Source organism: Felis catus, chromosome A3 (genome assembly GCF_018350175.1).
Source record: "Felis catus isolate Fca126 chromosome A3, F.catus_Fca126_mat1.0, whole genome shotgun sequence".
In the NCBI taxonomy this organism is placed as follows: domain Eukaryota; kingdom Metazoa; phylum Chordata; class Mammalia; order Carnivora; family Felidae; genus Felis; species Felis catus.
Window position 1 is genome coordinate 87259060 of NC_058370.1, and position 23425 is coordinate 87282484.

The window sequence follows — 23425 nt, forward strand, 5'->3', positions numbered from 1 at the left end:
TTCGTCACCGTATTTGAAAAATCCTCAGGGTGTAGTAAGTGTTGGTGCCTGTAAATAGCTGTTGAGTGAGGGAATGAAGGAAAGAAGGCATGTGGTTCATCTTCAGCTACATGCCAAGGAGAAGGGAGGTCTCTGGTGTCATGGAGAAAGACCTGCATCCACACTGTCCCTGGGTGAGGCAGATACCAGGCTCTTGTTTGCCCCCTCTTAGGTGAAGGAAAGTAAACCAGTGAGTGGCAGTTAGGGTAACACACTGTATGTCTTCTGTCATATGTGGGGATCTCTGGTGGCAAGGGCTCCTCCTCCCAGGAAACCTGTGGAACTCACCTGTGCACAGGTGAGGTCATTTGACAGTGCACCTGTAAAAACGGGGTTAACCACGGCTTGCTTTGCCTTGTCTTATTGCCTTGCATGGCGGCCTGGGCTGTTTCCAAAACATCTGCCTAAGGGTGGGTGATGGGTGCGCTTGGACAAAGCTCCAGAGACTAGGCCTGATTTTGGCAAACAAGCCTCTAGCAGTGGTTCTCGAACTTGACTGCACTCTGCAATCATGTGGGAGTTTTTTGAAAGACATGGATGCCTGGGCCCATCCCCAGAGATTTTGCTTTAATTGGTTTTGGAGGGTGGGGGGACCATGATTGGTATTTTTAAAAGGCTTCTTGGTGAGGAGCATCTGGGTGGCTCACTCGGTTAAGCATCCGACTTGATTTCAGTTCAGGTCATGACCTCGCAGTTCATGAGACCGAGCCCTGCATCAGGCTCTGCACTGACAGCATAGAGCATGCTTGGGATTCTGTCTCTCCTCTCTCTCTGCCCCTCCTCCGTGCTCTCTCTCTCCTTCAAAATAAATAGGGGTGCCTGGGTGGCTCAGTCGGTTAAACGTCTGACTTTGTCTCAGGTCATGATCTCACAGCTCGTGAGTTCAAGCCCCATGTCGGGCTCTGTGCTGACAACTCAGAGCCTGGAGCCTGCTTCAGATTCTGTGTCTCCCTCTCTCCACCCCTCTCCTGCTCTCACTCTCTCTCTCTCTCTCAAAAATAAACAAATATTTAAAAATTTTTTTAAAAAAACAAAATAAATAAATAAACATTAAAAAAAAAAGCTCCTCGGTGATTCTAATGTGCAGCCAGTCTTAGAACCTTGTTCTAAATGGATTAGATGGAATGTTCCTTTCTTGCTCAAATGGGAAGAAAGAGCCTTGCCTGCAAAGGGGCAGAGGGCTGGTAGCTCTGGAGGCTCTAGGCATACCCCTCTCCCCTGCCCCCACCCCCCCATATCTGGGGGCCTCATCAGGACTTTTACTCCAAGTCAGGGGTCAGCACACTTTTTAAAAAATGTTTATTTATTTTTGAGAGAGAGAGAGAGAGAGCAGGCAGGGGAGGGGCAGATAGAGAAGGAGACCGAGGATCCAAAGTGGGCTCCACACTGACCACAGAGAGCTCCATGCAGAGCTTGAACCCACGAACTGCAAGATCACCACCTGAGTTGAAGTTGGTGCTTAACTGATTGAGCCACCCAGGTGCCCTAGGGGACAGCACACTTTTAATGCAAAGGGCCGGACAGTAAATATGTTAATGTTCCAGGGGCCATTTGGTCTGAGTCATAGCTACTTAATTTTGCTGTTGTAGTGGGAACATAGCCGTATGAAATATGTAAATACACAGGCACAGCTGTGTTCCAAAAAACTTCATTTATGGCCACTGAAATTGGAATTCTACACAATTTTCACTTGTCATGAAATAGTCTTCTTTTGGTTTTTTCCAGCGATAAAAAAATGTAAAAACCATTCTTCGTTTGTGCATCATATGCAAGAGTGTGGTGGCCTGGATTTGGCCTTCCAGTTCCCTCCTCCAAGAGACGAGTGGCAGCCTCTCTCCACAGCTTGAGAAATGGCAGCTGCCTTCCCAACTTCCTCTTCCTGGCCTTTCCCATTTCTCCACAGGCAATGGTCTGCAAACCAGCTCTTCCCACAAGGAGTGTCAATCAAGATAGGAATCCTACTTTATTTCCCCAGGCATTTTGTCCTGAACAAAAAGGTGCTCATGTACTCCAGCAGGTGATTGTTAGGAAAGATACTTAGATTTTGAGCTCTTTGAGTCATGGATTTTCTCTAAGGAGCTGAGGACATTGTAGCAAGAACTATGAATGGACACTCTTATGGTATCCTCAGGAAGGAGGAAGCAGCCAGAGAGAAACTTCAAGTACTGTGAGAGAGTGTAACTAGAGTCTAGGTGTCTCATTTGTTAGTCCTATCTTCCCTAACCAGATTGAGTTTGGAGCAGACACTGTTGGATGAGGCCTATGTTCTACTTCCTGCTGTCCACCTTCCATGTCTTCAGAGGGGTCCCATGTCCAGCTCCACAGGGTAAACCATAAGTAGTTTAAGTCAAGAAATAGATACCAAAGAAATAGTCCCTTTTCTCCTTCTGGTCATTGTCTTGTATGCCTGTTGATGCCTGGAACTGTGGCAGCTATATTGGGACCATGAGGCAAGTTAGTCTGAGCAGGACCCACCGAGGATAGTAGAGCAGAAAGGTGGAAGTAACATTGGTCTTTGATGACATCATTGTGCCACTGAATGAATCTACTCTGGAGCTGCCCTACTCTGGACTTCTTGTCGTGTAAGTTAAATTTTCCTCTTGCTTAAAGTCATTTGTAATAGGGTTTTCTATTTCTTATAACTGAAAACATTAAGCCTCATACAGAGGTCTGGAATGATAGGTTCTTCACAGCACCCAATACCGGGCACATGATGGGTTCCTAGTTGATTGATTAAGGGAACAATTTAAAATGCATGCATGCAATTATTACCTAGCAAAACAATTTTTTATAAGGAAGTCCCTCAGTAAAAGAGTTGCCTTCTTCCAGAATGTCTGGCAGGATAGCCATCTCCTATTTATTTTGCTTGAAGTCTTAGTGATATGTAACAATAATTAGGAGGCCTGAAGCCCCTTTCAGGTGAAGAGCATATAGATCATGAACTGACCCAAGGTGGTAACCAAGGCTTTGTTGGTGAATTCAGCATCTTTTGAGAATCCCGTAACTCTGAAAGGATTCATAAAATCAGCTCATAATGAATCAATTGGATATTTGCAGTCACCTTGGTAACAGTAGGTTCTACTTTATAGTTTGAGATCAAACTGAATTCTAATTGCTTTGGCTGCTTAACAAATTATTCCAAAATTTAGTGATATAAACTACCATTTATAATGATCACAGATTTTGTGAGTCAGGAATTCAGACAGGGCACAGTGGGGAGACTCACCTTGGTGGGGCAGCTTGAAGCCCGGTGCTAGAATCATTTGAAATATCACTCGGGGTGCCTTGGTGGCTCAGTTGGTTAAGTGTACGACTTTGGCTCAGGTCATGATCTCATACTTCATGAGTTCAGGCCCTGTGTCAGGCTCTGAGCTGACAGCTTGGAGCCTGAAGCCTGCTTCGGATTCTGTGTCTCCCTCTCTCTCTGCCCCTCCCCTGCTCACTCTCCGTCTCTCAAAAATAAATAAACATTAAAAAAAAAGAAAGAAACATCACGTGCTCACCCACTCACAGGCTTGCTTGTCGATGCTGGGAAGATTCAAGATCTGAGGGCTCCTCTAACCTCTCTCTCCATGTGTCTCTCTATCTGGTCTCTCCAGTAGGGCAGTTTCAGGGTAGTTGGACTTCTTACATGTCAGCTCAGACTCCAAAGTGCAGGTCTGGAGAAAGAGAGCAAGATGGAAACCATGGTAACTTCTATGACCTTGTCTCAAAAGTTGTGTAGCATCAATCCACTCCATTCTATTGCTCAAGGAGTACAAAGTTCTGCTTAAGTTCAAGGGGAGGGAACATAGACTCCATTTCTTGATGGAGGAGTGTCAACGTTATATTACATTGTAAGAAGGCTATATGGGATGGGATATGAACTGGTTCATGCTCCATCCTGGACATTCAGCATTTCTCCAGGGCCTGTGGGGATTCCAGGATGTGGAGGCAAAGAAATATGAGGTAGGAACGCCCTGTGGCTGACACCTCTGCTGGTGTGCACCCATATAACGATAGTGCCTGCTCTCAGAGTGGTTTGTTCCCAGTGGAGCTTGGATGAGTTATTAATAATTTACTGAGAGAGTTCCTTCAGGTTCCTTCCTGTCTCAGAAAAAGGGATGCAGATCTGCGTTTTTTTTTTTTTTTTAATTTTTTTTTTCAACGTTTATTTATTTTTGGGACAGAGAGAGACAGAGCATGAACAGGGGAGGGGCAGAGAGAGAGGGAGACACAGAATCAGAAACAGGCTCCAGGCTCCGAGCCTTCAGCCCAGAGCCCGACGCTGGGCTCGAACTCACAGACCGCGAGATCGTGACCTGGCTGAAGTCGGACGCTTAACCGACTGCGCCACCCAGGCGCCCCCAGATCTGCGTTTCAAGAGAGCTCAGGCTGAAGTCAAATCCAGAGGAAGCCCTGGTGCTTGGTAACTGGAATCTTCTTTCAGCTGTTGCCACAGATTTGAGTGGTTGTTAAGAGGCCAAAAAAACGAATCAAAAGGCTGATGCTGCCTGTGCATGAATTTTTAGAGTTTATGAAGCGCTTCAAGCTACATGTTTTATTGACAGATCATTTTAAACAAGCATTTGAAGTTCATTTCAGCCCAGTAAGCAAACAATCAGTTACTGGAAACACAGAGATGAAAGGAAGAGGAAACTGCCAGGTAGAGAGAGCTGAGTGGGGGTGGGCCAGAGGGGTGAGGGTGGGGCTGGTGTGGGGGAGGGGTGAGGCTGGTGGAGGAGGCAGGGAGATGTCCCAGTGCACTTTTAGGAGGCGGGTGCAGAGCCTGACTCTGCTTCCCCTGGGGAGCGGAGAGCAGAAATGCAAACAGATTACACCCAACTCAAAACAATGATGCTAGAGAGAAAAATCTCTGTGTCTTGAATGAGGAGGAAAAGGAATGTCCCTTTCATCAGCATCCCTTTAAACACAATGAACCCAAATCATTTCCTATAACTTAAGCATTGCTGCAGTGAAACTAACATCACCATACTGGTGACAAGAAACTTTTTCATGTCACCTAGGTAACAGTATTGAAAATAAGATACTATTTAACATAGTACTGGAAGTCTTAGCCTCTGCAATCAGACAACAAAAAGAAAAGGCAAATCAGCAAGGAGGAAGTCAAACTTTCACTATTTGCAGACGACATGATACTGTATTAAAAAACCCAAAAGACTCCGCCAAAAAATTGCTAGAATTAATACATGAATTCAGCAAAGTTGCAGGATATAAAATCAATGTGCAGAAATCTGTTGCATTTGTATACACCAATAATGAAGCAGAAAAACAAATCAAGGAAATGATCCCATTTGCAATTGTACCAAAACAGTAAGATACCTAGGAACAAGCCTAACTACAGAGATAAAAGATCTATACTCTGAAAACTATAGAACACTTGTGAAAGAAATCGAAGAGGACACAAAGAAATAAAAAAAAAAACATCCCATGCTCATCCATTGGAAGAATATTGTTAAAATGTCTATGCTACCCAAAGCAATTTACACATTTAACGCAATCCCTATCAAAATACCACCAGCATTTTTTTTTGCAGAGCTAGAACAAACAATCCTAAAATTTGTACGGAACCACAAGAGAACCTGAATAGCCAAAGCAATCCTGAAAAAGAAACACAGAACTGGAGGCGTCACGATTCCAGATTTCAAGCTGTGGTCACTGTAATCCTCAAGACAGTATGGTACTGGCACAAAAACAGACACATAGATCAATGGAACAGGAAAGAAAACCCAGAAATAGACCCACAACTATATGGTCAACTAATCTTCAACGAAGCAGGAAAGGATATCCAACGGAAAAAATGTCTCTTCAACAAATGGTGTTGGGAAAACCGGAAGGTGACATGTAGAAGAATGAAACCGGACCACTTTCTTACACCTTACAAAAATAAATTCAGAATGGATGAAAGACCTAAATGTGAGATAGGAAACCATCAAACCCCTACAGGAAAACACAGGCAGAAACCTCTTTGACCTTGGCCACAGCAACTTCTTACTTGACATGTCTCCAGAGGTAAGGGAAACAAAAGCAAACACGAACTACTGGGACCCCATCAAGATAAAGGCTTCTGCACAGCAAAGGAAACAATCAACAAAACTAAAAGGCAGCCTATGGAATGGGAGAAAATATTTGCAAATGACATATCTGAAAAAGGTTAGTACCCAAAATCTATAAAGAACCTATCAGACTAAACACCCAAAAAACAAATAACCCAGGTAAGAAATGGGCGGAAGACATGAATACTTTTTCAAAGAAGACATCCAGATGGCTAACAGACACATGAAAAGATGCTCAGCATCACTCATTATCAGGGAAATATAAATCAAAACCACATTGAGATACCACCTCACACCTGTCAGAATGGCTAAAATGAACAACACAAAAAAACAACAGGTGTTGGTGAGGATGTGGAGAAAGGGGAACTGTCTTGCACTGTTGGTGGGAATGCAAACTGGTGCAGCCACTCTGGAGAACAGTATGGAGGTTCCTCAAGAAACTAAAAATAGAACTACCCTATGATCCAGCAATTGCACTGTTAGGTATTTACCTGAAGGATATAAAAACACAGATTCACAGGGGTACATGCACTCCAATGTATATAGTAGCGTTATCAACAATAACCCAACTATGGAGAGAGCCTAAATGTCCATCCACTGATGAATGGATAAAGAAGATGTGATATATATATATAATATATGTATATGTATATATATATATACACATGTACATTAATATGTATATATGTACATATATGTATGTGTGTGTATATATGCATATACATATATATATGATGGAATATTAGTCATCAAAAAGAATGACATCTTGCCATTTGCAATGATGTAGATGGAGCTAGAATGTATTTTGCTAAGTGAAATAAGTAAATCAGAGAAAGACAAATACCATATGATTTCACTCATATGTGGAATTTAAGAAACAAAACAGATGAACATTTGGGAAGGGGGGGTGGGAAAGAGAATAGAGGGAAACAAACCACAAGAGACTCTTAATGATAGAGAACAAACTATGGGTTGATGGAAAGAGGTGGGTGGGAGTTGTGGGTACTAAGGAGGGCACTTGTTATGATGAGCACTGGGTGTTGTATGTAAGTGATGAATCGATGAATTCTACTCATAAAACCAGTATTGCACTATATATTAACTAAAATTCAAGTTAAAAAAAGGAAAAAAAAAACCCGAACAGAATAGATGGAGAGTGAATTCCTAAAGGTAAAAATGCTGAATAGAGCAACTTGATGTGGAAGACCTAATTAGTCTCAAGAAATATTGATGCTTGGGTTCAGCTAAATGGAAGAGTAAGTCATGTCTAGGAGGTCCTGGAAGCCAATATCTGGCCCAGAAGTAATGGGAATTGTTTAGGATGTGTTGAATAGCAAGTATCCCTAAACTAGGGCCTAAGCTGAATTTGAAAGTATGTATAATTTGAAGACTGGCAGAGCTGGTCACTGTGAAGGCCTGATAAATCTCACCTAATGGAAGAGTCAAAGGCTAGAGCCCTGGGAATAAAGGCCTGAAACAGGAAGATCAAGTTAGAGCTGCCATAGACTGGAGTCCAAGGTCACCCAGAGTCTGACCCAGAGGACAGGAGGGGGTTTTGCTGGATTTTGGCACTATGAATGCTCTGATAGGTTGGAATGCAGGCCCTCACACACTTGGGTATCATCAAAATGGGACAACAATCCCTTTCAGTCAAGATGGCTGATACCAAGGAACTCAAAAGAACAGGAGTGATGCCCCCTTAGGGACAGTGCGAGACACTGGGGGATAGGTGACCACTGAGAGCAGTGTACGAGGAAAGGCTCGTCTCAAACCAGAAAGGAAATTGAGGAGGGTTAAGTGATTGTCTAGGTAGGGGTGGGTTGTCTCCATTACTGTGATCTCAAGCTAGGATGGCCTGAGATCCATGGACTATGTTACATTATATGTATATAGTATTTGTTGACTTGTATAAATGCATATAGCTGATATACATAATTCTGTGTCTTTTCTTTCTGAGTGCAGGGAAAGCCCTGGGCGACAGCGTGCTAGCAACATCCTGTGCTTTAGCTGTAGGGAGAGAGAAGGTGGCGAGGGGTCTTGTGCAACCTGGCTTATCATCCTGCACATCCCATTAGAAGATTGCAGGGTTTTGGTCTTTCAGGTCTGGCCTGAAAGAACTTAGCATTAATGTGAGAAATCCAAAGTTTCCAAGTGTCTCTCCCCAATCTTCAACCTTTAAGACCTACTTGTAAAACTTAAACACTGGTTCATGTTGAATAAGCCTTCTCTCTTAAATATTCTAATTTGGTTTATTTCATGTGAATGTTCCTAACTGCCTTCCTATTTAAACCATCTATATTTGCTTTTTAAATATGAAGGAGACTTTTGATGGCTGAGAAACTTCTAAGATCCTATTCCCATAAAATGTTCCTTAAAGAGGCATCAGTGAGTGTAAAGAAACACCAGTGGGCAGGTTTTCATTTAGCTTGGACCCTATGGGAAAAGTTAACTGTCCCTAGAAAGCAACACTGGGCTCTGAGCCAAGCAATAGGTAGTGGAGGAGAAGATAACCATTCACTGGAGTCAGCCAGTCCCTGGCTCTGGGCTCTCAAAGATAACTCTTACGAGGTTCTGTTCTGTGACAAATAAGGGTCACCTTAGTCCTGGGGAGAGTTTAGAGAAAGGAATATAGGGCTCAGGAATAAACAAAGAATTAAAGGTAGGTTTCTCCGTGGTCAAGCGTAGGAATGCTCTTTTTTATTTTTTATTTATTTTTTATTTATTTAAAATTTTTTTTTTAAAGTTTATTTATTTTTGAGACAGAGAGAGACAGAGCATGAACAGGGGAGGGGCAGAGAGAGAGGGAGACACAGAATCTGAAACAGGCTCCAGGCTCTGAGCTGTCAGCACAGAGCCTGACGCGGGGCTCGAACCCACGGACCGTGAGATCATGACCCGAGCCAAAGTCGGACGCTTAACCGACCGAGCCACCCAGGCGCCCCTAGGAATGCTCTTTTTTAAAAAATATTTTCATAAATTCTCACAAAAATGTAATACCCAGTTACATGTGTATTTTTTTTTTTTTTACAGGATTCCAGCAATATTTATAAAGTAATGGGGTACTTCGTATGTTATGGTCATTCTTCTCGGTGCATCACATGTGTTATTTCTCCACCCTTACAAGTTGTGTGATGCTGAGCAAGGACTTCATCAACCTGGGCCTCTGTTTCCACATCTGTAAAATGGGGGTAGTAATAGCATCTCTCTTATAGGGTGGATGTGAGGATTAAAACATAATGGCTACCATTTATTGAATTTATTGAATTCTTACCACATGCCAGTTGTTATTCTAACTCCTTTACATGATGACCTCATTTTATTTTACTAAAAAATTTTTTTTAATGCTTATTTTTGAGAGAGACAGAGTGTGAGTGGGGGAGGGGCAGAGAGAGAGGGAGACACAGAATCCCAAAAAGGTTCCAGGCTCTGAGCTGTCAGCCAGAGCCCAATGCGGGGCTCGAACTCATGAACTGTGAGGTCATGACCTGAGCCAAAGTTGGACACTTAACTGACTGAGCCACCCAGGTGCCCCTTAAGAATTTTTTTTTAACGTAATGATCTCATTTAAAAAATCTGAATACATGGGGTGCCTGGGTGGCTCAGTCGGTTGAGAGTCAGATTCTCGATTTTGGCTCAGGTTATGATCTCACGGTTCTCGAGTTCGAGTCCCAAGTTGAGCTCTGCACTGATCATGAGGATCCTGCCTGGGATTCTCTCTATCTCCCTCTCTCTCTGCTCCTCCCCCACTCTCTTTCTCTCTCAAAATAAATAAATAAACATTAAAAAAAAAAAAAGCTGTATACAGGAATGTGTAAATAAATATTTTATGAAGGTAAATTTGCATAGTACATATTACTTTGTAAGTTGCTTTTTCATTTAACAAAATAACTGGGACATTTTGTCTGTGTCATTAAGTATTCTTCTCTCTCACAATTTCAGTGACTTCATAGAAAGCCATAATATTCATGTATTATAATTTATTCAACCAATTCCCTTTGGATGTAGTTTCTAGCTTTTATCTATTAGAAACACTTTGATGAACAACCTCCGAGGTGAAATTTCTCCTACATCCATCATGATTTCCTCAGTGTAATTGTCTAGAAGAGGAATAGCCGAATATGCATTTAAAACAATGTCCTATGCTCTTTAGGCAACTTGTGTCCATCCGTATTTCTACTAGCAGCTCAGGTAAGAGGCTCTGTGCTCCCCACTCACTCACCATGGGTGGCCTGCTGCCTAAAATTGACAGTTTGATAGTGGAAAATCAGTGTCTCCCTGTCATATTAACATACATTTCTTCAGTTTTTGGAGATTGATCTTCACCTGGGTTGGTTTTCATTTTGCAGTTATATTTTCTTTTCTTTTTCTTAAAAAATTAAAAAAATTTTTTTTAAATGTTTTTATTTATTTTTGAGACAGAGCATGAGCAGGGGAGAGGCAGAGAGAGAGGGAGGCACAGAATATGAAGCAGGCTCCAGGCTCTGAGCTGTCAGCATAGAGCCCGACATGGGGCTCGAACTCATGGACTGTGAGATTGTGACCTGAGCTGAAGTCGGACGCTTAACTGACTGAGCCAGCCACCCAGGCACCCCTAAAATTTTTTTTTTAATGTTTATTTGTTTTTGAGAGAGAGAGACCGAGTGCAAGTGGGGGAGGGGCAGAGAGAGAGAGGGAGACACAGAATCCAAAGCAGGCTCCAGGCCCTGAGCTGTCAGCAACAGAGCCTGATGCGGGACTTGAACCCATGAACCGTGAGGTCATGATCGGAGCTGAAGTCAGATGCTTAACCGAGCCACCCAGGCACACCTCATTTTGCAGTTATATTTTCATAGACGCCCTACGTTATTTCCTCAGGACGATTCTTAGATGTGAAATTTCTGAGTCAAAGGAAACACCTATTTTTATGGCTTTTATTATGGTGCCAAATTACATTTCCTCAGTACAGTAGGGGAATACTCACTTCCCCAAACTCTAACCAACATCTGGTATTATTATTGCTATCATCACTATTGTGTATTTACAAATTCAGTTATGCAATATGTCAGAATTAGAGGTGGGATATCAGGAGCAGACGTCAGGTCAGCCGTGGCAGGGTGCAGTGTCGTGGAGTCTCCTGTTGGTCACACATTTAACTCTTTAGTTGCTGGATCATGGGGGTGTGACACAGGGTGCCAGGGCAGCCAGTGTGGTGGGGGAACACAGGGCTCTGGACAGCAGCTCTTTATTAAGCAGTCCGGAGGGATTATGCCATGTGGATAGAGAGTATGGCTTTACCAGCAACACCTGTTGCATATCAGTCCTGGTCACGGCTCTAAAGCACATCTCTTTCATTATTTATGAAGTTGAATGCCATTTATTGGCCATTGGCATGGTTTTCTTTTGTCAGTTACATGTTTATGCTCCCTTTCTGTTTTTTTTAATGACTGGTATAAACATTTTATTTTATTTATTTTTTATTTTTTAACGTTTCATTTATTTTTGAGACAGAGAGAGACAGAGCATGAACGAGGGAGGGGCAGAGAGAGAGGGAGACACAGAACCGGAAGCAGGCTCCAGGCTCTGAGCCATCAGCCCAGAGCCCGACACGGGGCTCAAGCTCATGGACCGCGAGATCGTGACCTGAGCTGAAGTCGGACGCTTAACCGACTGAGCCACCCAGGTGCCCCTGGTATAAACATTTTATAGATGGACTGCCATATATGTTGGAAATATTTTACCCAGTTTTTATGTTATCTTTTAACTTGGGTTAAGGTTTGTTTTCTCCCTATGAAGAGATTTTAAAAATACTTTAGATGTTAGTCATATTTGATCAGTCTTCTTCCTTTTATGGTTTTTGCCTTTGGCATCATGCTAATAAAGCTTTTCTTTTCACCAAGATAAGGTGTGTTTACTTTTTATTTCATAAATTCATTTTATACATTTACATCTTTGTCTAAGATTTATGCTGATATATGGTATAAGGTATGGATACAGTTCTTCCCTCTGCCCGAAAGTTTTATTCAGGTGCCTCCTACCATTTGCTTGAGGTGATTTATGATGACATATCTATCTAACATTTGTAGGTACTTGGGTATGTTTCTGGACTGTCTATCCTGTTTTGCCGATTTGTTGGTCTGTTCCTCTACCATACCACATTGTTTTCAATCTTTTAGTTTTGTGGCCTATTTTAATATGTGATAGGGTGAGAACTAAATGAACTGCATTTTCAAATATTTCTTTGCTATTTTATCTCTTATTTTCTAGCAGAACTTCCAAATCACGACGTCAAGTTGCAAGAAAATTCCTTGTGCTTTTCAGTTGGTATTAAAACAAACTCACACATTATTTTGAAGGAATTGATGTCCTTCCAAAACACATCTTCTAATTTTGAGCAGTACTTCTCCTATGCTCTATTTCCTTGATTCTAAGACACCACCAAGTAAGAGCCACATCATTAATCTGACAACAGATTTTTGAAAACAAAATATTATGTTACATTCAGAATTTAATGATCCTTCTAAGTCACTTTTATCCATGGATAAAGGTGCAGTCATAGCGGCAGGCTCCCCCAGTCTCCCCAGTCCCCGGCTTAAGCAATCAGGAAATTGATTATCTTACATGCATGGAGGTTCTGAGGTCAAACACGCTTGACCCGGGGCTGGTTGATTCAGCCAACCAACAATGTCATCAAGGTCCCAGCTTGTGTCTGTCTTTCTTCTCTGCCACCCCGACTCTGCTGGCTTCCCCTTCAGGCTGCTGGCAGGTGGCTGGAGCAGTCCCAGCATTGCATCCGGACACAGCAACATCCAGATAGTTAGGGGCTGTCTCTCAGTTTTTTTCATAGGAAGGAGGAATTTTCCGAGAAGCTTCATGGCTTTTCTTTTTCTTTTTCATTGCAAGAATGGGGTCACCAGGCCACTCCGAAGCTAATCTCTCTTGGGGGATGGAGGCCACCATAATTGTTTAAGGCCAAACAGAATTACCATGGAGGTGGTGGTGGTTGTTCATAATTGGAGATCTTGGGTTTTGAAGTCTAAGAAGACAAGCAGGAGGGGAAGCACAAAATACCTGCTTATTAAATTGCCTAATCTGGTTAAACTCTCAGCTTTATTGAGTTAATATTATTGGAAATTAAAAAAATGTCTTTTGGAAGTCAGCTGGGAGCTTTTGAGAGATGGATATTCAGCGTCTCGTGGATAATTCTTTACAACTGGCATGACTTGATCGCCCCAATGTCTCTTAGCTTTGGAAATTTTAGTCTATTCTGAGGGGACTAGTTAACTGAGTTGCTTTATATGTGGCAGGAAAAGTTCTACATTGCACAGCTTTCTGTGTCAGTGCTTCATCATGATGTCGTTGTTTTTCAAAGGTATTTTAATTGGTAATTAGGGATATAGACTTAAAAGAGTGAATGGTGCTAAAAATGCAAATATTCAACTGAAGTAAGAGTCTGATGAACAAATACTTTTATGCATGGGCAATTCTCCATATGCATGGCAAATAACAACAGCATTTTAATTTATTTCTCTGCCTGGTGGCTGGTTAGGTTTCTTTTGACATTGATAGGAAGATAGTATCTTGATTTCCACAACACTAAAATGTGAAAAATCCTGTATCTTGGAATGGAGGCAGAAAAATAGAATAGTGGTTTATATGCTATGTCGGGTCACAGAATCAGTCTTAAAATCCATCCTGATTAATTGACTGACACTAAAAGGAGGTAATTTAATAGGGTGAGATGTTAAGCCACACACTTTTAAATTTTTTTTTTCAACGTTTATTTTATTTTTGGGACAGAGAGAGACAGAGCCTGAACGGGGGAGGGGCAGAGAGAGAGGGAGACACAGAATCGGAAACAGGCTCCAGGCTCCGAGCCATCAGCCCAGAGCCCGACGCGGGGCTCGAACTCACGGACCGCGAGATCGTGACCTGGCTGAAGTCGGACGCTTAACCGACTGCGCCACCCAGGCGCCCCTAAGCCACACACTTTTAAAAAAATAATTGGGGCACCTGGGTGGCTGAGTCGGTTGAGCGTCCAACTTCGGCTCAGGTCATGATCTCGCGGTCCGTGAGTTCGAGCCCCGCATCGGGCTCTGTGCTGACAGCTCAGAGCCTGGAGCCTGTTTCCGATTCTGTGTCTCCCTCTCTCTGACCCTCCCCCGTTCATGCTCTGTCTCTCCCTGTCTCAAAAATAAATAAACGTTAAAAAAAATTAAATAATTGGTATGATGTGGGGAATAACTCTTAACAACAGTACACTTGAAAAAAATCTGAAGGATTTTCATGACATCAAATTCAATGTGAGCTATATAATGTAGTGGATAGTAGCTGGATAATATTCAGATATTAATTATTTTCACCCTGTGTATTCCCCTTTCCCATCTCTATAATGAGGCAAATAGTTTTCAGAAAGCCTAATCTTTTAGGAGAACTCAATCTAAGGAGCTTGAAGGGAGAAGGGTAATTCAGGGCAGAGCCAGGGAAGACAGGTATCTTCCCCCAAGCTAGAGATTTCTCCAGATGACAGGGGGTAGAGAGCAGTTGGACCCCAGAGAGTGGCCTGGATTCCATGCACATGGGCCTTTTGGTGGCCTCAAAATAAAGGATCCTTTACCCTTGTGTGGCAAAGTACCAGCATGGTCAGCATGGAGTCCTTGGATTCGGAGGGCCATGGGAACGGGGGGCAATGAGCCTTTCAGGGGAAACCTGTGGGGACACATGGCTGATGACCAAGGGCTTTCCTCCTCTCCTACCCCAGTGATTTTCTGGCACTGACTGCATAGAATCCTGGAACTCTGACCTAACTCTGAAGAAGAACACATCAAAGAAAATCGAGTTAAATTTTATGCCATCCTGTTGGGAAGGGGGCATGGAATCAGGAACCAAGTTATAAAAAATAAAGAAGGGAGATTTCTTGCACACTTGTGCTTGGCCACAAGATACCTACAGCTCATAATCTTGGGCTGAACTCACCGTGGCAGTGCAGCTATGACATAACCCACAGACCTATGCACTGGGACACTGCATTTCATTCCAGGGTTTTAAGTACACAAGCAAAAGGCAGTTCTTTCATTCTCTAGGGCATGCTCCAGATGCCCTCTGCCGCCTCAGTCAACCCCCTGGGAGGGGCTCAAGGACACAGAACTCACAGGGTCTTCTTGCTGGGGCTTGGTCTCTTTTTGGATGAGGCTTGTTCTCCTCTTGTGGGGTCTGTGTGAGAAGATGCTCCAGCAGCTTCTGCTGGCCTGGGAAGCTGGGAAAACCTGAGGAGGGTCAGTTTTACTCTGACCTTTACTCTGAGCCTTCTTTTTCTCTCTGGAAAGGACTGAGTTTAAATGTGGGCCTTGGGAAAAAGGGCCCAGAAGGCAGCTCCATTTGGTTTTAAAACACAGCCTTAGGCTCATAGCTGGAGGCTCAGAGCTGCACACACTTCAGTCCGGCTCACCCGGAGACCAACTGGAGCTTGGGGCAAAAGTGTTATTGAATCAGGTGATTTGAAGGAGGCCGACAGAGTGGTGTGATCTTGGTAAGTGGGAAGACCGTCATCCCCATGGCCTAAGAAGTCTGTTTCACTACTATAAAGTCTGTGAGAGACCAGTCCCAAGATGGAGACTCACTTCCCTCACACACAGGCAGAGACCAGTTCTATCAGCCTGCACTCCTGTTTATGGCAAGTCCCACCAAAAATCTGAGACTCTCAGGCCATCACCACCCAGAAAACCTATCTCTGCAAGGTAGCTCTGTGTATTCCTAATCTGACCAATCTCCTACCTCTCTCTGCCCCCAGTCCTCTTACTGTGCCTTCTGGAACTCTTGGCCTGCCACCAGAAAAACTGCTTGTGACTTCAACGCTTGCATTGGATGGAACTTGACTTTGCTCAAGGAAAGCCTGGCTATCTCCAGGTTCTTTCTGCATCTTTCTTAAGGCAACTGGGGTGCACAGGTTGGGTAGGAGTCCTCCTTGTTCCTCATAGCCATGTGCAGGCAGTTTCTCCCTCTTTCTTCCTCAGAACTGCCCCCCCACCCCCTGTCTCCATGAAGCATCAGACTCTACTCACAGGCTATCCCTCTTTCTTGAAGTCACTCACCCACCTTCACTCATTCCCCCTTCTTCACTGGGATTTCAGTGCATAGCTCACTGTTTTTCTCTCCACTACTGCTCCCATTAAGCCTTCTTGGTGACTTTAACCAGTCCTTCTGACCTCATCTCCTTCCCCTCTCAGCCCTCTAACCAACTGAACTAATTGTTCTCTTCAAAACCAACCTAGTTCCTTCTAAGGGTCTTTGCATGGGCTGTTTTTCTTTTTCTTTTTTCTTAACATTTATTCATTTTTGAGAGACAGAGTGTGAGCGGGGGGAGAGGCAGAGAGAGAGGGAGACACAGAATCCGAAGCAGGCTCCAGGCTCTGAGCTGTTAGCACAGAGCCCGGTGCAGGGTTCAAACTCATGAGCTGTGGGATCATGACCTGAGTGCATGGGCTGTTTTTTAATATACTTGCCTCACACAGTCTCATGTCTCTCTCTCGCTTCATTCAGATATTAAGAATTCACTTACAAGTGAGACCTTCTTTGACCATCCTCTCTAAGATAGACAACCCAATCCCATGGCTTTTTAGCCTCTGATCCTGCTTTATTTATTTTTTTAAATCATAGCGCTTACATTGTATACAACATTATATATTTATTGTTTATTGTCTGTTTTCTCTACTGGAATGTAAGCTTGTGAGAGCAGGGACTTTTTCTGTCTTCTTCTTCCTTTTTTTTTTTTTTTTGGAGAGAGAGAGAGAGAAAGCACAAATCCCTGATGCAGGGCTCGATCCCATGACCCTGGGATCATGATCTGAGCTGAAATCAAGAGTCAGACGCTCGACTGACTAGCCACCCAAGTGCCCCTCTGTCTTCTTTATCATTGTATCTTCAGTGCTTAGGCAGTGACTGCCCATAGAAGGTACTCAATAAACATATTTTGAATGAACACTGGAATTAAACGGAATGATTGTTCCTGGCATGTTTCTCTGCATAGTTTCTTTGAGAACTTGTGATGGAGGGGCACCTGGGTGGCTCAGTCAGTTGAGCGTCCAACTCTTGATTTCAGTTCAGGTCATTATCTCATGGGTTCAAGTTCAAGCCCCACACTGGGCTCTGAGCAGACAGTGCGGAGCCTGCTTGGAGTTCTCTCTCTTCTTCTCTTTGTCCCTCCCCTACTCGCGCTCCCTCTTTCTCTCAAAATAAATAAATAAACCTAAAAAGGAGGCGAATGGCCCTGGATCTTAGCCAAATACCATCTCATGGCAACTAACAAGCACAGCCAGGGCTGCTGAGGGGTCCCGTAGCCTGATCTGACTGAGGCACCTGAAGGTGCATTTTTGAAGAAAAGCTGACTTAGGAAGGACAGACTACTGCCTTTAAATATTATGCAGTATCATGTGAAAGAGAGATTAGTTTCATTCATTATTGCTCTAAAGCTCTACTCTCCAAATTTTCAAAGTTGTTCATCTGAATCAGTAAAATATTTTCAGCATCTTTTTAGTACATGCATACTTATTTATAAATTATGTGCATGTGATCATGGATGATGACAAATCAACCCAAATTTTCTCTCTTGGGAAGAACGAGTGCCCACTTCTGAGGGTAGACAACCCACAGGGTCCCTGGGAATGCTTATCGCACCTGATGACAATTGGCCCTTGTTTCAGTTCCCCATGAGGGACCCCTTAAATCCTGGCCACAAGTCCTGTCTTGGAAGTCCTCCTTTCTTCTTTTTGCCTTATCACCTAGGGTCACCTGAGTGCATGTCTTCCCGGGACCTGAAGGCACTCCTTGAAACACCATTAGATAAAGAAACACTTCCTAATGCTAAGAGCCACCCAGAGGTGGAGTATGCTGTCTTCTCAGGACGCACGTATTGTCTAATCACTGAGCTTGCTTCCGCGCAGGTGGCATAGCTTCCTGGAAATTTGGCATTTCCTGGAAATTTGGACTAGACCAATGTTTCTCAAGAAGTGCCATCTGCGTCAGAATCAGCTGTGAGTGTGAGGGTGCATTTGGGGAGGGGTTGTTAGAACTGCAGATCTCAGGGCACCTGGGCGGCTCAGTCAGTTAAGCATCTGACTTCGGCTCAGGTCATGATCTCACGGTCTGTGGGTTTGAGCACCATGTCGGGCTCTGTGCTGACGGCTCAGAGCCTGGAGCCTGCTTTAGATTCTGTGTCTCCCTCTCTCTCTCCCCCTCCCCTGTACATGCTCTCTTTCTCTCTCAAAAATAAACATTAAAAAAAAAAAAAAAGAAATGCAGATCTCTGGGCCTTTCCCAGACCTCTTGCATCAGCGTATCTTGGGGAAGGATCTAGGAATCAGTGTGGTGTCCTTCCCCACTCTAAGAGTCCATGGTTCAACTTCTAATGCTGTTTATTAACTGGGACTCGCTGGAAGCCCTTGGGCATTTTAGCTACCTTTTGGGCCTCTGTTTCATCATCTTTAAAACAGAAGTTAAGCTACAGCGTCTCCTAGCTCTGGAGCCCCATGCCTTTTTTTTCTCTTTAAAATGTTTTAATTAGGTGGCACCTGGGTGGCTCAGTCGGTTAAGCGTTCGACTTCGGCTCAGGTCATGATCTCACGGTTTGTGAGTTCGAGCCCCGTGTCGGGCTCTGTGCTGACAGCTCAGAGCCTGGAGCCTGCTTTGGATTCTGTGTCTCCCTCTCTCTTTGCCCCTCCCCCACTTGTGCTCTGTCTCTATCAAAAATAAATAAAATGTAAAAAAAATAAATAAAATGTTTGAATTAAAATTTTCGATTTTAAAAATTGAGATCAAATTGATATATACTTGGAGTAGTCTTAGGTATGCAATATAATGATTTGACATATGTTGACATATGTATCTTGTGAGATGATTATCATAATAAGTTCAGTTAACGTCTATCACCACACATAGTTGCAAATTTTTCTTTCTTGTGAGGAGAGCTTTTAGGATCTACTCTCTTAGCAACTTTCAAATACACACTACAGATTGTTAACTATAGTCACCGTGTGGTACATGACATCCCTAGGACCGTGCCTCTGTTTTCGACCTTGTCTTAGTCGCTTGTAACGGGGAACAAGTGAGCATGTTTAAAAAAAAGTTTGTTGCAGTGACATGAAATATAGTAAGTGCTCAGTAAATTTTTGTTGATTGATAGCTTAGTTTAGGGTTGGTCAAAGGAGACCATTCAAAGCAGGAGGAAAGCCACATGTTAAAAGCCCAGAGCTTCCCAAACCTTGGCTCACTTCAAACTTAACATGAAAGCCGCTATTTAAGTTGTGCTTCTGAAGTGGGCTGGAGGGAGGGGCTGTGACTTGCCATCGCAGGACTGCTACAGGCCTGTTGCCTGAAAGAGCTTTTCCCTGTGTGGCTTTATCAAAGGCCACAGGCCAGCAGCTAGACACACAGAGCTGTTCCTGTGTGGGCACAGAGACTCCTTGTCAGGCTGCCCCTCAGAGGAGCCACAGGGCTGCTTTCCATCCCCTCTGTAGAGAGGAAGATGAAGGAAGAGAAAGGGGCCCGTGGCATTTGTCCAGGTCCCAACAGCAGCAGGCAAGACAAGCGATATTCATGGTCACACCTAAGGATGTGGAAGCTGGTGGCTTTGGCTGCAGTGTCTCCATCTACTTTGTATTTAAGACAACACTTAGAAAAGAGGAGAGTTGCATTTTTGAGTCAGGGTCATTGGATGTTGCTGGAAATCTGAGGGAGGCTCTGGTCCACGGGGACCCACACGACTCTTGTCAGCTAGATAAAGGCAGCCGTTCAGTGGGCCAGATTGCCTGGTTGGGGACCTGGGTTCTCTTATCAGTCTTCCCTCCTCTACTGGAGAGTCTGGTTCTTTTTTTTTTTTTTTTTTTTTTAATGTTTTTATTTATATTTGAGACAGAGACAGAGCATGAGCAGGAGAGGGTCAGAGAGAGAGGGAGACACAGAATCTGAAGCAGGCTCCAGGCTCTGAGCTGTCAACACAGAACCCGACGCCGGGCTCGAACTCATGGACTGTGAGATCATGACCTGAGCTGAAGTTGGACGCTCATCTGACTGAGCCACCCAGGCGCCCCTTGGAGAGTCTGTTTTTAAGAACATCTGGGTGAGCTGTCTCTGCTGATGGCTGTCCCCACACTTATGGCCTTGGTGAGGACCCCAGTGGAGTGACTCAGTGACTCTCATCCCTTGCTGTCAGCCTCAGACAAGCCAGGCTCAAGAGTCCTCAGGTGCCCTTCTCACCTGGGCCACTTCTTTGTTCTTTCCTGAGTCCCTTGCCTGTAGAGATAAACTCCTAAGATTCACCAGAGAGGTGAGGACTGGATGACACCCTATGTCTCTTCCAAACATGTTTCCCCAGGGAAGAGGATTTGCATTAACTAAGCACCCACTATATGTGAGGCACCCCTTATGCGATTTATACTCACACTCTCCAAAGTGAGGTGTGAGATACCCAAGGATGACCCATTGGGAAGCAGGAAGAACATTCTAGAACATACTAGAACTATTTATATTGATTTTCTAATCTAAAAAATAAGAAAGAAATTAAGAACACTTGTATTTAATGGCAACTAGCACCTTTGTGCCTGGCACATGAGACATCTTGAGGGTAGAAGGGGGTTTACGGCCACTCAGAAGGCAGACAGTGGCATTCCTCAGGTTTTCATTTGTTCATTTTTAGCATACTGAGACAAACTGCAATGCACACGAATGTATTTTGGGATTTAAAAATAATCCTCACAAGTGGCACACTTGGAGGTGAACCATGTTGACCTAACCCCTACTCATCTTTAGGGGGTAAGAGAGGTGTGTAAAGGGAGTGATCAGTTTCACATTGGTACAGTCTCCTTTAAAGGGCCGACGAGAAGGATGGAGAGAAGACCAAGGTGGGTGGTGAGACCACTTTTGCCTGAGATGGTCAGGTTTTCACAGAAGAGGAAACGTTTCAGATGGCTCTAAAACATGTTCTTAGCTCTTAAATTTGGCTGCCCATCAGAATCATCCAGAGAGGTTAAAAGAAAAAAAAAAAAAAGCTGGTTCCTGGACTCCTCCCCAGACCTGTCAAGTCAGTGTCTCAGTGGGGAGAACAGAATCTACCTATGTTTGTCCCACCAGGTTTCTGTAGCCACATAGAGATCCTGGAAATGCTATTGGGGGGCAGGGCTAGGTGCTGGGCCCAGGCCCAGGGGCCTCCAATTCCATGTAGGTGCAGGCTGCCCTCTGCAATCCTCTTCCATGGGGCTGGGTTTGGGGCCTTCTGAATGGAAGGCCAGGGCCCTGCCTGCTACTCTGAGCACCTAGCTGGGTTCGGAGACCAAGGTCCCATGGCCAGGGGAGGAGCCTCCCAGTGACATGATCTATGCTGCCAGGGCTCATTTACTGCCATCTGCCCTTGTACTGTGCTTACAGAAAAGATTTCTTTGTCAAAACACACAACAGTGAGCCTGGTTTGGCCCCAGGCTTCTGTGTCATAACTCTTTTTTATTGGAGCAAAAAGAAGTAGCACATTATTGTTCTTCTGCTCCACGTTTTCTCATGGATCAAGAAAGCAACAAGCACTCTGTGCGAAGAGAAAAGCCTGCTTTGTTGTCTGAGGACAGGGAGGTGAGAGAGACGGGGAGGCCTTTCACAGGCCGTAAAAGAGACATACCACACAAAACAGGCTTGAGGCGCATGGGCGGAGGGCTTGGGAATGGGTGGGAAGAAATCATTTGCACCTATTCACTGGCTCATCAGGGTTTCACACGTTTCACTAGTAAAAGTGACCTGGGCACACCTGTGTCAAGGTTCTTTGGCAGAGCCTTGCTACGAGGAGGGTCATTCTGGGACAGCTTTATGCAATGACGATGCTTCTGAGAAATGGAGTTGATAAAGTTGTTGAGGGCACTTCAGTGTATTAAGAAACCTCGGGGCTAATGATATGACAATTAGTAGTGTGCTTTCCATGTGTCATCTCTTCCCTGTGACCTGAGAGGGGACAAGGTGGCTGTTGTCATCCTCAGTTACAGAGGAGGCAACCGAGGCTCCGAGAGCCTGAATTCCCTTTCTTCAGCTCACATAGCAAAGTCAAGTTCAGTTCCTGATGTGTGTGTTTTACGTGACTTCAGTGATGTCAGAAACTGTTCAGTAATTTAAGTATTTCCCTACGTTGTTCGCTTCACAAATTTGAATTTTTACACATTGGATTTTCCTTAAGAGAGGATGAAGTTTAAATAAGTAAATGAATAAAAATTAAAATTAAAAAAAAAGAGAGAGCATGAAGTCGACTCCACTAAGTTAGCACAGTCTACTAAGATGTGTACGTGACTCTGAGAAGCATTCCTTTTAACATAATTCAAATTTCGACAGCACAGAAATGAATAAACAAGTAGAAATTCCCCTGTACCTACGTCTTTTCTTTCTCTACCTCCAGATAAATGCTCTTTCTAGAACAGCGATTCTTAAATTTTAGTGAGCACCATCACCTGGAAGGCTTGTGAAGCAGACTGCTGGGCCTTAGCTGTAGAGGTTCTGACTCAGCTGGTCTGGGGCAGGGCCTGAGAATGTGTGTTCCTCGTAAACTTCCTAATGATGCTGATGCTGCTGGTACAGGGACCTCGCTTTAAGAATCACTGTTTGATAGTGTTATTATTTTCCCTCTGTATCTCACTATAGCTCTGCATGTTTACAGACACAGATTTTTAAAAATGGACCCATGCTTTACTTAGAATTTTGAAATGTGTTTGTTTTCATTTAACAAAATATCCCAGACGTCATTCCAAGTCTGTAGGTTAGGATCTACATCATTCTTTTTAATGGCTGCATAGAATTCGATTGTATGTCTGTACCATTATTTATTTAACTAGTCTCTATTACTGAATGTTCAGATTGTTTCCATTTTTCCCCTACTATAAACAACACTACAGATCTTTTCATACATATTTACACTTTTGTGCTAACAATTATGAAGGGTAAGTTCACAAAAGTGGAATAGATGGTTGACAGAGATTACATGTCTTCAGATGATATACAGCTGTCAGGTTATTCCCTCCTCCCATAAAGTTTGTTCCACATTATATTCCTGCCAATAGAATTTGAAGAATCTTTCATCCACATCAAATGTTAAGAATAATTTTTACCTTTGCTTATTGATAGGTGAAAAATGCTAGATTGTTTTAATTTGCATGTCTGTACGAGTAAAGTTAGGCATATGTTATCGGCCAGTTGTATTTCTTTTTCTGTAGCATGCCTACTTATATCCTTTGCCTGTTTTTTAGGGAAAAGGAATTCAGAATGGAAGAAAAAATGTATGCAATTTCTTCACTCTGCTGGGCATAGCTTGGGCTCCTGACACCTTGCAGAAACAT

At 43.6% G+C, this 23425-nt stretch overlaps 1 long non-coding RNA gene across 3 annotated transcripts in view; it reads right to left on the minus strand.

The window, feature by feature from the left end:
• The window catches only part of LOC109498211, a 51268-nt gene extending 47563 nt beyond the window's left edge, over positions 1-3705 (minus strand). For all 3 annotated transcript variants that reach the window (XR_006595657.1, XR_002740838.2, XR_006595658.1), the window contains exon 1: positions 3543-3705. This is a non-coding gene — a long non-coding RNA (uncharacterized LOC109498211). The remainder of the gene's footprint in view (positions 1-3542) is intronic.
• Positions 3706-23425: the final 19720 nt, after the last annotated feature.